This window comes from Ambystoma mexicanum, chromosome 4q (genome assembly GCF_040938575.1).
Source record: "Ambystoma mexicanum isolate Mex_15411 chromosome 4q, UKY_AmexF1_1, whole genome shotgun sequence".
In the NCBI taxonomy this organism is placed as follows: Eukaryota; Metazoa; Chordata; class Amphibia; order Caudata; family Ambystomatidae; genus Ambystoma; species Ambystoma mexicanum.
In genome coordinates, this window is record NC_090928.1 from 366,316,866 (window position 1) to 366,334,531 (window position 17,666).

At 47.3% G+C, this 17,666-nt stretch overlaps 1 protein-coding gene across 1 annotated transcript in view; it reads left to right on the plus strand.

The window, feature by feature from the left end:
* The first annotated feature begins 517 nt into the window (after positions 1–517).
* The window catches only part of NLRC4 (NLR family CARD domain containing 4), a 421,041-nt gene continuing 403,892 nt past the window's right edge, over positions 518–17,666 (plus strand). Inside the window, exon 1 of the mRNA XM_069607934.1 lies at positions 518–926. The gene's annotated coding sequence lies outside the window, so the exon portion shown is untranslated. The remainder of the gene's footprint in view (positions 927–17,666) is intronic.

Here is a 17,666-nt window from a genome sequence, read left to right on the forward strand (position 1 = left end):
GAACGATTGGGACAATACAATTTTTGAGCTCACTTCCCCTTTAAATGTCTATTGATGGTAGCAGTGCTAAATGGTTCAAGTACCTGGGCATCTAATAGCAGCGCCTGTCAAATGCCGAATTATTGTACACAAGCCAGAGCTATTGGCTTTGCCAATGCTTGTTTCCTATGAACCTGGCAACACTGAACACTGCTTAACATGCACTACTCTCCAGTTCTGTCAGCATTCATGTTCACTGTGTTACTGATGCGCCTTTCCTTTGCCAATATAACGTTGGGGCTTGAATTGGCTGTAGTGGATCTACTACCCGTTTTCCACTCACCTTAAACCGGTTGGTTCGGTTACCGCCAACGCATGTAGTGATAGCATTTTAGCGGAGACGTGCTTGCATCCTTCCAAATGAGGGTGTCAATCTTGCTATTATCACCCGCAAATCAGGTACAACAAAGCCAAGAACCGGATGCCTGTCACTGTTACACGACGCTACGTCAGCAAGAGATTTAAACGAGCGCATCTTTTCACTTCAAATTCCGGTCCTTCCAGTTATTTTTCCTGGACCACCCATCTACAGAGGCCAGTGATAACGGTGGAGAGGGTGCCTCACTGGAAGCTGACTTATTTCTATCAGAACTCGCCATGGAACGTTTGTGTTGCTCAAGTTGTTCTCTGTATGTAGACTGCAGCTCCCGTGTTACGAAAGAACTGCATCGGGCGGAAGAATGCCGTTCCCCACTTTCAGTTTAGTCAGTGGTTACTGTGTTTTTCTGCTTGGCTACAGAGCACTTTCGGTTATGAGGATCTAAAGCACAAGAAGGGACACTGATTGCCTACCAGCCCCCCAGCGGATTTAGGAAGCCTGTCCAGCCCTCCAGCGGATTTAGAAAGCCTGTCCAGAAAACGACAACAGTCTCCTTGCACTGCTTGTGGTGAGTGTCTGTCACCCTTGTAAAACCGCGCCCATTTACTTGGTTTTCGTTATTACTTGAGAGCAAACATTCTGCATTGCCGGATATGCGACGATTACTCAACGACAGGGTCGGACTGGGCCATAAAATTGTTTCGGGCACCAATGAAAAAGTGACCCACAGTTACAAATGGCAATTCATTCCTTTTGTGGCACTGTTTGCATAGTGCCGAAGGGGGAGGCTTTTGATAATATGTGATGCAGATTGTGCATTTTAGAGAACATTTATTCAGCAACACTGTTCACAAATATTAGCCGCATAGTGAAGTAACTCATCAAACTGGCCCACATTGTTTATTTATTTATTTTATTTATTTACATCTGTAAAGCGCACAAACGGCGCACTGTTGCAGCAATCTCAGTTGTGAGAGTAGTACAGAAAAATGACAACGAAGACAAATACAATGATGATGCAAACACAGAGTAGAGTTACAAGTAGAGAGAAAGGGTTGGCAGTATGTTCCTTGGTTACAGTGGAACAATGTTGCAGTGTAGATAGGGTCTTGACATTTACAGATTAATTAAACAGTTTAGTTTTAAGAGCTTTACGGAAGATTGTGTATGATGCTTCATTTCTGAGTGATGTGGGCAAGGCATTCCAGTGTTTGGGAGCTGGTTTTGGAAGCTGGAACCTCCAGCTTTAGTTCTTTTGAAGGTGGGGACGTACATCATGTTTGAGTGGTGTGATCGAATGGGTCTGGCAGATGTGAGAGGAATAATCTTTTCTGATAAATAAGGGGGGGCAGTGTGGGAGATGCACTTGTGAGTGATGGCCATGGTTTTGAAAAGAATGTGCTCTTTGACTGGTAACCAGTGTACATCTGTCCTAGCCTGTGACATATGTTCCCTTTTAGGGATGCTCAGTGCAGCTCTGAGGGCATTGTTTTGGGTAACTTGTAACCTATGGAGGTTTTTAGAGGAAGTACCCAGGAGGAGAGCATTACAATAGTCAATTTGGCCCCAACTGTAGCTTAGGCTATTGCGAGGTGGTTTGTGTTTGACAAATAAGGTTTGACTGCGTTGATGATTTTTGTGGTGAAAGCTGCAGAGGATACAATTGCACTAACTTGGCGCGTCATTGACAAAGAGGAGTCAATAAAAACCCCTAGAGTTTTGACTGCTGGAGACACAGTAATAGGTGTATTATCAATGTTGAAAGTCTTGTATTGCTGGTCGAGTTTGTTAAGCGTGTCTTTGGAGCCTACAAGGAGGATCTCTGTTTTATCTCTGTTGCGACATAAACCATTTGCTGCCACCCATGTCTGAATGGCTGCATAGATGTTGTCTAAGGCAGCAGCGTCCTGTTCATAGGAGCTGGTGAGAGGGAGTAGACTTGGGTATCGTCGGCATATTTAGTGTATGCTATGCCCCGATCATCCAAGTCATTGAAGAGAGGTAGGGTAAAGATATTGTACAGAGTAGGTGCCGTGCAGGATCCTTGCGGGACACCACAGTGTCTGGTGGTGGGTGCTGCGCATGTCTGGTCTGAGAAGACCCGCATCAGTCTCCCCTTAAGGAAGGAGGAGATCCATGCTGTGGCTTCGGGGGCGAAATGAGCAGCATTTATGAGATGTTTACACAGGCTATCATGGCCCACGAGATCAAAGGCAGCCGACAAATCTAGTAGGAGGAGAAGTGCCGGTTTAACTTTGTCCATTATGTCATTTAGTTGGATCTTGAGATCCAATAGGGCAGACTCAGTCCCATGGCCTGGGCGGAACCCAGATTGCCTCTTGCCCTGAGTGTAGGCAACTTTGTCAAAAATGTTCTGCAGGAATGGGACCGTGGTGATAGGTCTGTAACTGTTGGGTGATTCAGGGTCTAGGCTAGGTTTTTTTAGAAGTGGGCGAACCAACGCTTCTTTAAGGCAGGAAGGGACTGTGTTGGTGTTGAAGGAAGCATTAATGAAGGATGTCAGGAACGGTGCTAATTAATCTGTACAATCGTTGACTAAACTGGCAGGGCAGGCATTGCCTTTACAATTGGATGGTTAAGTTTTCAGGATGATATCCAGTAACCCTGTCTCAGTTACTTCCCTGAAGAAGAGTGTTTTTTCCTTAGTGACTGTGCTGGTAGTAGGACAAGCAGGCACGTGTTCTTTGGAAAGGTAATTAAGGTGGTCTTTGATCTTCTTCTGTGAGAGTTCAATTTTATTAATCATGGCTTTTTGTACATTGGTGCACCAGGATTCGTCTTTAATGGCTTTGTGTGTGTTGGTGACCGGGGTAGACCATTCTTTAAAAATGGAAAACAGTTTCTTTTGATTCACAGGTGGCGTTGGAGATCCTGTCGTTGTAGGATGAGGACTTTGCTAGGATGATAGCTTTTTTGTATTGATTTGCCAGAGTTTTGTATGCGGTTAGTGTGGAATCTTGTGGTGTCCTTTGCCATTTTTCGACCGGAAAACACCCCAAGCCCAGCCAACGGAGTTACCGGATTGAGGCTGCCAACAGCACATCACTGCTCCCTTGGACTTTTCGAGCTTATTCCTACTAACTCACCCCCTCATCCAGCCTTTTTTTCAGAGCCGCCAGAGTGCCAGGGGGCCACTCCGGTGGTGATAGTGTGCGGTACAAATATCCTTTAACATTAACGTTAACATAAACATTTGTTCAGGGCTAAGCGTTTGAGGGAACGTAGTTCTTTGAGCTCGGAGGAGAATCACAAATTGGAATGTTTCTTTTTTTTTGCTTTCTTGATGTCTAGTGGGGCAATGGCATCCACTGCTGTACTGAGCGCGGTGTTGTAAACCTCTGCCAGCACCGAGGCTCCGAGGAGAGTGGGGGCTGTAGGACTGGAATGTCTAGGTACGGGAGGATCCTGTATTTAGTTAGGTTGCATGAGCATCTGGCTAAGGCAGTTGGGACAATCAAAAACGTTTTCGAAACATTACAGTTGATAGGGATGAGGTAGTGGATAAAGTGGTGGTCGGTCCATGGAGACGGAGTATCGGAGCTAATGTCCACACCACAGTTGTAGTCTACTACCCAGTCTAGTGTGCGCCCTTTGCAGTGGGTGGGATTGTCTATTTTCTGCTGGAAGCAAGTTCCAGTAGCCATTTAGCTAGGGCTTGGGCGTGTTTATCTTTGGGGTCATTAAAGCCCAGATTGAAATCCCCTAGAAGAATGGCTTCAGTGGATGTTTTTACATTTTCCCCCAGAAGATGGATTAAATTGTCATGAATGTCAGCTAGTGGGCCTGACGGACGGTAGGCTATATGAATATCAAGGGTGGTGTTGGGGGAGAAAGGAATCTTGACTGAAAGGGAGTGCACATTCTCATCTAGGCGTGACAGAGTTTGTCTAGCTGCTAGAGTCTCTTTGACTATAAGGGCTACTCCCCCACCTTTTAGCAGTTGGTCTGTCTTTTCGGAAGATAGTGGATCCTGGTGGAAGGGCTAATGAGATTGCAGATCCTGAAGCTTCCTGAAGCCATGTTTCAGTAATGGCTATAGCATCAAGGTCCAAGTTGGTAATTAGGTCATGGATTTCACTCGCATGTGCTGGAAGTGATCTTGCATTTATCAGCAAACATTGTAGGGGTCATGGCTCAACTTTGGTTATTGTAATGCGTTTAGAAGGTTGGGTGTCGTGGAGACCTTAGGGTCACAGGGTGGGGTCTGAGTAGGTGTCACGAAGGGGTGCGAGCATTGTAAGCTAGATATGAGACATTTGTATTCTGAGGCATGTCGGGATCGCTGACCTAGGTTTTTGTTTCAGGTGCCTGTTGATCTGGGGCGCTTGCAGAAATGGGGCGGTCTAGTGCGGCTCCCAAGCCTGTTGAGCCTAATGGCTAGAGAGTTAATGTAGCACTTGGTGGAACCAGGAGGTGGAGTGTTGGACATATGTGATTTTTGGAGAAAAGGTGGCAGGAAGTGGGTGGGGGGAATGTCCTCTGATTTAAGTGGTCTTTTGGTGGCCATGATGGGTTAGATGGGAAAGGTGGGCAGAGTTCTAGTGCTATGCCAGTCGGCATGCTTCTCCTGTGCCATACATTGTCATAGTATAACGGACAATTGATTTCAGGTAAAGGACAAATGTGCAAAAAATGATAATGGGATACAGCACATTACAATTCAGATATACAGTTCATATGCAGTACATAATAATAGGATACATTACAAATTGGTTTCAGGTAAGGAGCTGATGTGCACATACATGATCATAGGGAACATACAGCTACTGCGCCAAACATATTCTTCAGATACAACACAGTTAAATTTGGGTATAGAGCTAGCGTGGCATGACTCCACTGTGGCTGGATCGATATTAGAGGGGCAGATTCATTTAAATGCTCACTACTGGGCTAGTTGCAGTCAGCGGCAGTGGAGCAATGTCGGTAAGCCGCTGCTATCCGGTTAAGTGGAGGTAAAGAGGGATGGAAGAGGCAGGGTCGAGAGGTGGCTTACTTCACGTGAAGCAACAATATGTGTTACTTAAATTATGGCGAGGATCCTCCGTGCTCGGCGTACAGGTCGGCGGCCTGGGGCACAGAAGTGCAGTAGGCAGCTGACATGGGGGTCTGCAGCAGGGTAAGAGGTAGGCTGCCTTTCGCAACAGCAGCGGGGCAATGAGGAAGGGCAGATAGCAAAAGTAACAAAGGAGACGCCAGACTTAAGCAATATAGTAATGGCTTATGGTATAACATATGGTGCTCACTATCACTGTTTACTAATTGCAGGTGAGGGGTAGAGGAGAGGGATAACAGTGTTGGGTATACGAGGCACTCGTAAGTCTTTTACCGTAAGATAGTACAGGAGCACACAAAGGTCCACAGTGTTCAGGAGATGTACCAGAGAGGCTTACGGGAGCCTCAAGAGAAGGGTAGGGGCCACAGGGCAGTCCTCCAGTCCTCCCGGCTCCGACAGGCTCGGGACAGGGCCTTTTGCTCTGGGCGTTCACCGAATCGGCCGGCTTTCGCCTGCCGGTGGAGTGGATTGGTTTAAGGGCCCGACGACGCTGCTGGTTGCTAGGCAACCAAATACTGAAAATCAACGCTGCTTGGCTGGATGATGGCGATGGCTTCGTTCCTTGTGGCGCTCGCCGACCGGGCTTCAAAACTGCATACAATTTTATCAGACTAGATGGTGGAGGCGCCGCTGCTGCTATCCACTGAAGATTGGGCAAGGCTGTTACTGTAGCAGTGATGCTTTAAGCTGTAGGGCTCACGATGTCAGCATACGAAAAACAGGCTGGGCAGTGTTCGTCTTCCTGGCGCCGGATGGCACCAGCAGGAGAGTAGAAGGGTGCAGGGGCTTCTGCCCTGTTGAGTGAAATTAACCTTATTGGCTCGGGACAGGGCCTTTGCTCTGGACCTTCGGTGAATGGGCCGGCTTCTGCCTGCCGGCGGAGCGGATTGTTTTAAGGGCCCGATGACGCTGCTGGTTGCTAGGCGACCAAATACACAAAATCAACGCTGCTGGACAGCGGCCATCTTAAGATCAGCTGGATGATGGCGGTAACTTTGTTCCTCACGGTGCTTGCCGACCGGGCTTCAAAACTGCATAAACTTTCACCGGATTAGCTGGTGGAGGCGCTGCTGCTGCTGTCCACTGAACATTGGGCAAGGCTGCTGTTGTAGCAGTGGTGCTTTAAGCTGTAGGGATCACAATGCCAGCATACGAAAAACAGGCTGGGCAGTGTTTGTCTTCCTGCCGCCAGATGACCGCAGCAGGAGAGTAGAAGGGTGCAGGGGCTCCTGCCCTGGTGAGTGAAATGAACCTTAGTGGCTTGGGACAGGGCCTTTTGCTCTGGGCCTTCGGCGAATGGCCGGCTTCTAGGCTGCTAGTTGGCGGCCATTTTAAGATTAGCTGGATGATGGCGGTGATTTCGTTTCTCGTGGCATGGCCGACAGGGCTTCAAAACTGCATTCAATTTCACCGACTAGTTGGTGGAGGCGCTGCTGCTGCTGTTCACTGAAGATTGGGCAAGGCTGCTGCTGTATCCAACAAATTGGGACACATTGACCCAAAAAACAGGCCCACAACAGCATTTTTTTGTGTTTTTTTGGTTCGGCCACAGGCCAGTCCAAGCCTGCTTAACGGTAAGCTTCATTACTCCTTACCATGCTCATCTTCGTCCCAGTATTTACTTTGTGAAGCCTAGCCTCAGTGGTTGAAGTGTACCCAAAGAAGAAGTTGAACTGCCTCCTTATTCCGACAAACACGATGTCATGCCCCCTTCTACATGCAATCCAAACCCCCAAACACACCTGCTGTTTAAGTCAGCGTTCAGTGCAGTGCACAGAAGTGCAAGTTTCAACTTCTTCGTACACTTTTATTTTAAAACTAAACCATTCCGGAACAGTTTCTTTTTTAAAATAGAAGTATAGGAACAGTAAAACTTTTTAAAAAAAAGTAGAGGAGCACTGCTCCCACCCACTGCGACCACTGCCTGGCCTCCATCACAGGAATCCTTCCAAATCTTTTCCCCATCATATAACTCTGCGCCACTTCTACTGCATACATGCCAAAGCTTTGGATCGCCTGGGACAGAGATGAGATCTTGAGAATCGGGAGAATGACATTTTCCTATTGAAATACATTGTGGTTACTGAAACTTTAGGCAGGAAACAGAGCGAAAATATCTACATTTTTGGCAATAATATCGTGACTCTCCCACCTAAATCGGGAGAGTTGTCGTGTATGCTACTGCGAACAAAACATTTCTTGATACCTTCAGTGGACTGGTTGTATATCTCAGAACTTTGTGGGCCCATACACCCTTTATTGGGTGGGAGGGTCATAAATAATGTGATGAGAAAGAGAAGGACTAGGCATAATGAAAATTACCAGTAACTAATCCAAGCTTTACCTCCACCTCCCACTGACTCGTACCAGTACTTACTATGTGAGGCAAAGCTTATATATGGATGGGTCTAGTAAATACCCAGACCGTACCCTTGATTTTCCCTAAACCGTGAAACAGGCATGGACATTTCATTCGTAGGATATGGTTTTGGTGTCCATCAGGGACACCATCATTGAGGCGGCATGATGACTGGGTGTACAGCGTACCACTTCAGATTCCTGCCAGTGGATATCAATAAGACCCAGGTCCTTAGCTGTTTTTGTAGCACAGAAGACAATGCCCTCTCGAAGGGGTCCATTGCACGCAGATGGTGGCAGTTATCGAATTTCACCCTGTGTGTTAGGACTCGTTGAAACTGGCCAATGAATTGCAACTGTGCACTCATGCCACATTGGTATATTTTCGCCTTCAACCTGGCCAGGAAATCCTTGTTTGCTTTCTGCAGAAATTCTTGTTCTCCCCTCCTGTTGCCGTCACCCCTGTGTCTATGATGAAGCAAAGTGTCATGCCACCCATGTCCGGCGACACCAGGGGGGCAGCCATCACATTGTGATCATCCTCCATCAAGTAGACATACTTGTTTGTATATTCGTCATAGGGGTCAACAGGCAGATCCCGGTCCTGGCTGGTTTGTGAGTGGTGTTCATCCGGCATATAGTGGTGTATACATTCCTCTTGTGCCCCTTCACCCTGATAGTCTTCCATCCTGCGGACCCTCGGGGTCATACGGTGGCAGTCTTCACAGGCCACTCTGCAGGCCAGAGGGTGATTGTCTCCACGTGGACTGCTGTGGTGGTCTGTAGACGGGAAAGGACTTGCCTTCTCTACAGAATGCCTGGAAATGGCCTTCTCTGCCACAGTTGCTGGACATTTTACTGTGTGCGTGAATGCAAACCCGCATCTGTAGCAAATTCTGTTGGGTAAAGCTTGGAGCTGTGGGTGGTATTGTGGCCCTTTGGAGTAACTCTTGAGACTGCCAGGGCCTTGTCGAGGCTTTTTGGTAGTTGCAGGGCAAGCCACCAATTCAGACTTTTTTTGGGCTTCCATGGTAGCCATTTGTGTGTCGACCCTCACGTACACAGGTGCATGCTCTATAATATCACAGGCCTTCTAGGCCTAAACTTACGAACACAACCTCACCCTCTCTAGGAATTTGAAGACTACACAACCTATGCGCTAGAACATCCAGGCATCCCCCGACTTACAACAGTTCTCTTACCCTATAACAGTCAACCTCAGACTAACTAGGTAATCAAGCCAGACATTGCAACCCCCACCTCCCGAACACCCCCCCTCTACCACAAGTCTACCTGCCAACCTCTCACCCACCACCCAGAACAAACCACTTAACTGTGCCTTTATCAACATCAGATCCCTGGCTGTCCACGCCATAGAAGCGCACAACCTCATCACTGACAACCAAATTGACCTACTAGCCATTACAGAATCCTGGCTACATAGTGCCTCAGGACCCATGCTCAACCTAGCCATCCCACCCAACTACCTGATCCACAGAACTGACCGTGCCAACGCCATCGGTGGCGGAGTAGCGGTCATCCACAAAGCTGACCTCCAGATTTGCACCCTCGCTCTACCTCATATGCAAGGTTAAGAAACATTGCTACCCAAGCTTAAATCCAATCCCCAATCATCTTTCATCATTATCTTGCTCTAATGACAACCCAACGCCTCCACCTCTTCTGACTCTGAAATCCCCCTCCTTATAACACCATTACGCAAACCTGTCAGTAAATGCATAATCCTATGTGACTTTAATCTGGGTTTCAATGATCCCACTGATCATAGAGCCGCTACTGTGGTCCAAGCCCTCCAGGACATGATTTTCGCACAGCCTGTCTCTGCTCCCACCCACATGAAAGGGTGCACCCTTGACTGGATACTTACTACCAACTCAACCATCGAAATATCTCACATAAACCCAGTCCCATGGTTTGATCACCATCTGACTGAATTTAAATTACACTACTTGAACCCTGAGAGCAAACCCCAACCGCCACCCACCCAAATCCTAGCGAAAAGCACATGGAAAACACTCAAACCCACCCTAGTCTCTCTCATTGAAACACGACCCCATGGCTCTAGCAAACCACTACCATGCTAGCCTCCTAGTCATGTAAGACCAACATGCCCACCTCAAAAACAAATTGCTGTAACCATACAAACCCACTAACATCTAGTTCTCAGATGAAGTAGTCCTGCTCCGTAGGCAGAAAAGATCAATTGAGCATCTACACAAGAAACACCCCGCCCCCATGAATGCCATTCTCCTCGCCTCAACCTCTAAGCCCTACAAGGATGCGATTTATGCTACTAAGGCTGCCTCCTATGACAACAGAATCAGCATGCTTAGCTCCAATACCAAGGACCTCTTCACCATCCTGCGAGAACTAGAAAACCTGAGTGCACCAAATACTCTAGTCCAACGTAACAAAGCATGGTGTACCACTATGAAAATCGCGCTCACTACCAAATTCACTCTACTCCTTAACTAAATAACAGCTGTTCTGAGGACCATCCAGACCCTCATACCCTGCAATTGCAAAGGAGATACTTGCTGGCTAATATCATTAAACTCTGTGACGCAAGTCTCACCCTCATCATTACGGAATTAGTTAACTCCACATTCAACTCCTGCGAAATACCCACTACTATCAAAGCGGCCTAGGTCACCTCCTTACTAAAAAACCCTCACTATCCCTACCAACTATAGACCTGTCACTACAGAACCCTTCCTGCTCAAAATATTAGACAACATAGCCTATATAAAATTCCAGCAATTCCTTAAACAGCACTCACTGCTTGGTGTCAGACAATCTGGATTTCAACCAACACACAGCACTGAAACGGCCCTTATCGATCTCAAAATGCAACTAGACAGCATTAGAGACTCTGACAATGCTGCCATCCTACTCTTCCTAGACCTCTCTGCTGCATTTGATCTTGTGGACCACAACCTACTCTGCCAAGACCTTTCTGGAACCTTGCACTTCTCACCCGAAGGAGTCCACTGGATCAAATCCTTCCTATCCCCATATCTCTTGGCATCCAGCAAGGCTCCTGCTTGTCCCTGACCCTTTATAACACCTACACCAAACACCTCTTCAATATTCTCCATAATCTACTCATCGCCTAGACCAACTTTGCAGATGATGAGCAAATTCTCATCCCATATCTGGCAACTACGCCAACAACTCCAATACAATCAACGAAGTGTTCTGTGCCATCCAGTCCTGGATGGCTACCCACAACCTTTGCCTTAATGACGAGAAGACAGAGCTACTCATTGTAGGCTCACTTGCTCGTCTTAAATCCCTTGACCCTTCCAATGCTGCCTTCATCATTGACAGCTCTACCATTCACGGGACGGCCTCAAACATGCTAAAGCCCTAGGGGTGTACATGGACACGGAACTAACCATGACAAGGCATGTCAATTCTCTGGCATCCACTACCTCCCACACCGCCAAACTCATTTCTTTAAGAAGAAAATTCTTGAGCCCTAACAATTGCCTTATGCTATCCGGAGCCATCATCCTGAGCAAACCTGATTATTGCAATGGCCTACCTCGTCCAACCTAGCCAAGTTACAGCTGCTCCAAAACAAAGCACTGCAGGCAGCACCAGGTATCCGCAAATCAGACCACATCTCTGCCACCTGCTCAGAAGTCCACTGGCTACCAATAAAAGCTTGGATTGACTTTAAAACTCTGACTATAGCACACAGCTGCCCCTATAATGAAGCCCCCACCTACCTGAACCACTGCATCACAAAGAAACAGCATGGTCGCCTACTCTGCTCCTCCAATCCACTAACCTTAGCAGTCCCTCGCTATGAACTTGCCAGCGCGGAGTGCGGGGGGATGAGGAGGGGTGGTGAGTTTCAGCTCTAAGGCCTCTACCCTGTGGAGCTCCCTACCTCTTCATTTAAGAAACAAACCCTCCTACCCAGCATTCAAGAAACTATTGGAAACTTGGTCATTCAATAATTATGACTAAAACCTTAACTATGAACTGTCTAATATGCATTGACTTATCAACATAATGACTTGTTATGTCTTTCTCGTAGGTTACTACACTGTACAAACGCTGTGATGCCTGTGGGTCTAGGCGTTTACTTTGCTCATGGTTCAATCGTATACTTTGTCCACCAGTTCACGGTGGTGACTTGTGTTCGATAACACTAAACGTAACCCTGTCTGCCCGTCGTTCCAACAATGGTAATCCTATTTAAGCAAGCTTTCAAAGAGACCTTTTATGGGCTGATAAGAATGAAAAAGGCTGATCACTGCGATTCAATGTGTAATTAACCTTTGCTCAGTGCTGTCAGCCTTTACACAGTATTAACCAACAGAAAGAGGCTATATTGAAACAGGTTTTCCTCCTATGCTAAATGGGAAGACCTGCTTTTACTCTTATTTAACCGAAGTTGTCTCAGCAAAGGCCAAGAAACTAAAACATACCCTCTGTACAAGTCCAGTTTTTCCCCACAATAACATGTTTTTGTAATGACTAAAGGAAAAGGCCATGAATACATTTCTACTTTGATTTGTTTGGCGAAATTGACAAATGCAACCCCTTTTGAACGTTGCAAGAAAACTGGGTTTTGATCGCAAAAATGTATTAGCTTTGGGCTAAGCAAATGCACATATTATTATTATATTTTAACACCCACATGCTCTGGTGTTTCACCGCTGGGCGCCCCAGGTATGCTGTAGGCAGAGCGCTGGTCTGGACACAGCAGCGGGCCTCTCTTCCTGGGCGGTGGATGCTGCATCATTGCTGCACCTTGGGGAGCACTTTCTTTGGCCTGCAGGGTGGGGGTCTGGCTATGCGCACACCATACCTGTGAGGTAGAACCTCACAGCAGGGCAGATCTTTCCTTGGCTGCGGATGCCGCATTAACTGCCCTTTTCCCCAGCAGCCTTCAGCTCTCTGTCAAGGCACAGCTCCTTCTTTCTGGGGGCAGATGGTGTTTCACCCACCATGTGACGCACAGCAGCGGCCACACAGTTACTTTTACTTTATTCTTCTTGCGACAGATGCCGCAGGGGGCTGCGGGCAGACACCCACCCTAGCCACACAAACTCCTTCCTCTCGGAGGGACCCCGCAAAGGAGGATCTGCCGGCAGGGCACCAGGCATGGCATGCACCGCCTCATTCCCATGGCGGTGAATGCCGCTCCTCCTCCTTTCTCCCTCCTCTACCTTCCTTTGAGAAAAAAAAATTAGGGACAGCCATGACGGGCGCATTGCGGGGGCTCTTCCTCCTCATCGTCGCCATTATTATGAGGCCGTCGGCGGTCACGTGGCTGGCCTCACAGGTGCTCGGGGCCTAGCACCATGTTGGTGTGCCGGGGTCACCCGGACTTACTGGTGTTTCAGGGCAGGGATATAGCCTGGTTGCCAGCAGCATCCTGGATGGTGGATGCCTGGGCTGGACCCAGGGCACCAAACCGGTCTGCAGGGCTCAGACCAGCAGGGGCCTTCAGGGCCAAGATCACACGGCGTGGGGCCTGCAGGCCAAGGCTGTAGGACTGTGATCATATGGTGTAGGCCTGCAGGCACGGAATGAGAGACAGCGACAACGGATGTTCCATGGTTGGAGTCTGCAGCCGTTCTGATGCACGTGCCTGGAGTTGCTCCTTTTATTAGCCTGGGCCATGACACAGTCATGGCACATCTTAAAAGGGCATTACACATTGGGAGGGGCCCACAGCTTAAAAGGGCAATACAGATGGGAGGGTCACACATCAAAAGTAAGGGTTCAGACTGGAAGGGTATGAAAGTTGCTCTTACACCAGAGTTCGGCTGAGGCTCATTAACCTATTTCAGTTCACCTCACACTGTGCCACACTCCTTTTACGCAATTCTACATTTGTCTCACTACAGTTATGTTCATACGTTCTCTTTAACTCTCTGTTTAAGTCTGTATTTGTTTCTGAGCGTGGGACTTGGCAGCATGACACGTTGAAACATCAGTGATCTCAGCCCAAATCTCATTATAATGGTTTACTATTAAGTCATTTACTTTAAATTTGATTCTGTCAGGCTAATGCAACCATCTCTCAAAGACGTTCATTAGTCACAGACTGCTTTTGTCTTCTTTTGACACCAGTATTATCGTGCACCATAAATGGCAAGCTTTGAGAACTCCTAGGTTTTGCTTGCAATGTACAGTGAGACTAAATTATTTGCCAAGGATCGCACACTTTGGTTAAGTAATGAATCTGGGAATCTTTTCACAATAACTTCCGGTATGTTGTTATTCATTGTGTTATGAAAATCTGAATAGCCATATAAAATCAGGCTATTTTTTGTGTGTCAAACTAGCAGCCTTTATAGATGTAAACTAAGCTTTAAACGTGGAGTTAGAATTATTTATAAGGAATTTGGTCGAAAACTGGTGAAGTGTGTGAAAACCTTCAGCCTGATTGATCACCCTTGAATAACAGCTGGCTGCGCATGTCCTGCTGCTTCCTACGCCTTTGTGATGGCCCAAAGAATCCACCACTGCTCCATGGAAATTACCCCTTACTATCCAGATCAGCCTCCCACAAGGTGAGGAACAGGTCGTCAGTATTCCTAAATAACACCTATCTAGATAAGTCAAAACTGCCCTTCATGCCCCATATGCCACCTGTGTTCTTCACAGAATGTAAAATTCTGAAAGAAGACAGCAGAACCACCTCCAAACCCAGGTCCCAGTGTAATATGATAGAACCTGGAAAAATCTGAAGAAATAGGGTTTACACAAGAGGGCGTCAATTTCCCCTACCTTGGGTGCTGCGGTTAGGGCTACCTACCAGAAAGACTACCTTCATGGTCAGATATTTCAGAGTTATTGTATCCAGGGGCACACACTGAGAAACTTGAAGGGCCCTTGAGACCAGAGGTTAATCCCATGCTGGCACTCCTGGTGGAGTGGATAGCCAGGTCTACGAGAAGTTTTTAAGAGTTTTATACACCAACCCCTCGACCTCTGATGCTAACCCGCAAGGTTCCCTGAAGGCTCGGATAGCAGCCCATTGAGTTTGATAAGAAAAGAGTGCCAACCCTAATTCAAAACCTTCTTGTTAGAACTGGGCACTCAAAGGTGAGCATGCGAAGTCACCAGTACACAAACGAGCAGCAGGCGACTCTGCACGCAGAACACCTCAGTGATCATGTCCAGGATGCAACGCATCTACTTATCAGTTAAATTATCTAATATTAAGAGCAGGACAATATAGACTTCACTTTGAAATAATGATGAATATATAGCTAAGCTCACAAACGAACTTCTAAAGGATTCATGTAATGAACTACTGGATGACAGAACCTCCTACATATCTGGTGAAATGTGTCAGGGGCTTGAGGGCAGAGACATGCCCACAAAGTCAAGGGGAGAAATGTGCACAAGAGGCAGGAGTGTAAGGACTCCGGCAGAAACGAAAACATAGGCAATAACTACAGACAGGCAACAAAAGCAGTGAACAGAAAGGGCCTTGGAGCACAAGTAAGTCAAACACGTTTGGTTCCCAATTGTGGTATGCACAGAATGGGGGAAGAGTTTCCCACAGAGTCGGGGAAAAATCAGGCCTTCTGAGCTGGTTACTATTACATGGCCTCACTCTGAATACTCATGGAAAACAGCAGCAGGACTGGGTGTCTGTGTCTGGACCCTAAGGCACAAACAAGAAAAAATTACTCAAAAGACTGAAGCCTGTATGGGTCCAGCAGGAACTGAACAGTGACTGCCTCCTAAAACAGGGACCAGCACACTGTTAACAATATGGCACAAAGTACAATACTGAAACACGACAAAGGAAAGGGGCAGAGATTGCCTGCTTGAAAACCCAGCAGCCAAACTCTGAACAAAGGAACTACACAAGCACAAGTGAGGACAAGAAATATCCAGGGAAGAATAGGAAGTGAAAGTGAGCAAGGTTCAGGACAGAGAACCGGAAGAAAAAGGAAAAGCAAGAAGACAGGAATCTTAGGGCAAAGGTACAGGAGACTGGAACTGCCGGCTACAAACTAAGGACTGGAATCAAGGAACAGCAGACTGAACGATAGACCAGGAACAAGGAAACTGAGGAGCTAAACTCTGGACTATGATAACAAGGACAGAACTGCAGACTGGTAACAAGGAATCCAAGGAACTGTAACTCTGGACTGCAATAACAAGGGCAGGACTGCAGACAGATAGCAAGGAAACTCAGGACTGGAATCTAGGAAGCTAAAGCCAGGTAACACGGACTATGGGCACAGAAGAAGGAACTGCGGGCAGGGAACAAGATAATTGGTGGTAGAGAGCAAGAGGCTGCAGACAGGGAACAGAGGACTGCAAGCAGGGGAGTAGGGCCGCAGTGCAGGAAGCACAGAGGTGTAGGGCAGTAGGCGAGGTAGTGAAGACAGAATAGTTGTGCAGCAAGGCAGCGAGCACAGGACACAGCAGAAATCCAAGGATCAAAGCACAATGGGCTGAGAACAAAATCAATGCAAGAGCCATGTGCTCCTGCAGGCAGCTGCTTAAATACAGATGTGTCCTGTGCTGAAGCAGGTTCATTAGCAGCGCCTGGAGCACCACATTTGAAGGTAATCTACCTCCTCCCTCTATGGTTCTGGTAAAGTGAAAGCAGCACTGATCGCTAAGGCTTCTGGGTATTGTAGTTCTAAGACTGCTGCATAGGAATAGCCAGGGAATGAGAACTGCCACAAGGTGTATTATGGGATATGTAGTTTGTGAATTTAAATAACAAAGTCACAAAGTCTTGCGAACGGAAAGTAAAGACAAAAATATGAATAGCTATTGTCTGCCGAGGATATGGTGATGAGTGAGTCCCAAATAGTGCACAATGGGTGCCAATTGGTGCTCCAGTGGCACAGTCATGACAGAATGTTACAGGATTCAAGTCCCAGCAAGAGGAAGGGAACACCCTGCTCAGATGATCAGCCTTTTTTTTAAAAATTTTTTTTATTATTTTATTCAAACCACACAACAAAGCAACAAAACATAATCAACACATTTTACAACTTAAACACTGCACTCCCCCCCCCCCTTATGAGCCTGTCTGTTCTTCACATTCAGTATCCTCCTCGTGTGTCAGGGTATCACTGCCCTCAGATTTAACTGGAGCCGATCCCGCCCCAAACATTTCCGCTATCAATGATTTCCATGCCATGAGGGAGCCCATTTCCTCATCCCCACTCGTGTTACTGGCCTCTTGCCACACCACTGTTTCAGCCTCCGCCCATTTTTGTAGGTCCTTCCACCAGACCTCCACTCGAGGCTTATGGCCCTCCTTCCACCCCATGGCAATCCGTCGTTTCGCGAGCACATACGCCAAATCCTTCAATTTCGCTACATGTTTAAGTTTACGTGCTCTAGGGTATCCTCCCAGCAAGCAGGCCCAGGCCGAGTCTATTACGAGCGTGACCCCCTTCCCTGCCAGTTTTTGTGCCACTTCACCCCAGTAGCATTCAATAACCGGGCACGCCCAGAACATATGTATCATGTCAACATTCTCCTCGTCACACTTAGGGCACGCCTGGCGCCCAACATTTCGCAACTTCGATATTCTGAGAGGGGTCATGTATGCCCTGTGCGTTATATATAGCTGTATTTGTTTGAACCTGGCATTTCTCGACACCTTCTTATGATATCCCAGAGCACGTTCCCACGCCCCATCTTCTATCGGGACTCCCATCTCTGTTTCCCACTCTAATCGCAAGTGCGCCAGGTCCTTCCCAACCTTAGACATCAACATCTCGTACAATCTGGAGACCTCATGCCCACCTTCTGATGCGTCATATATTAACCCCACAGTGGCATCCGGTTCTTCCGCCAAAACGGTTTCAGGCCATATACTCCGAATCTCATGCGTTACCCTAT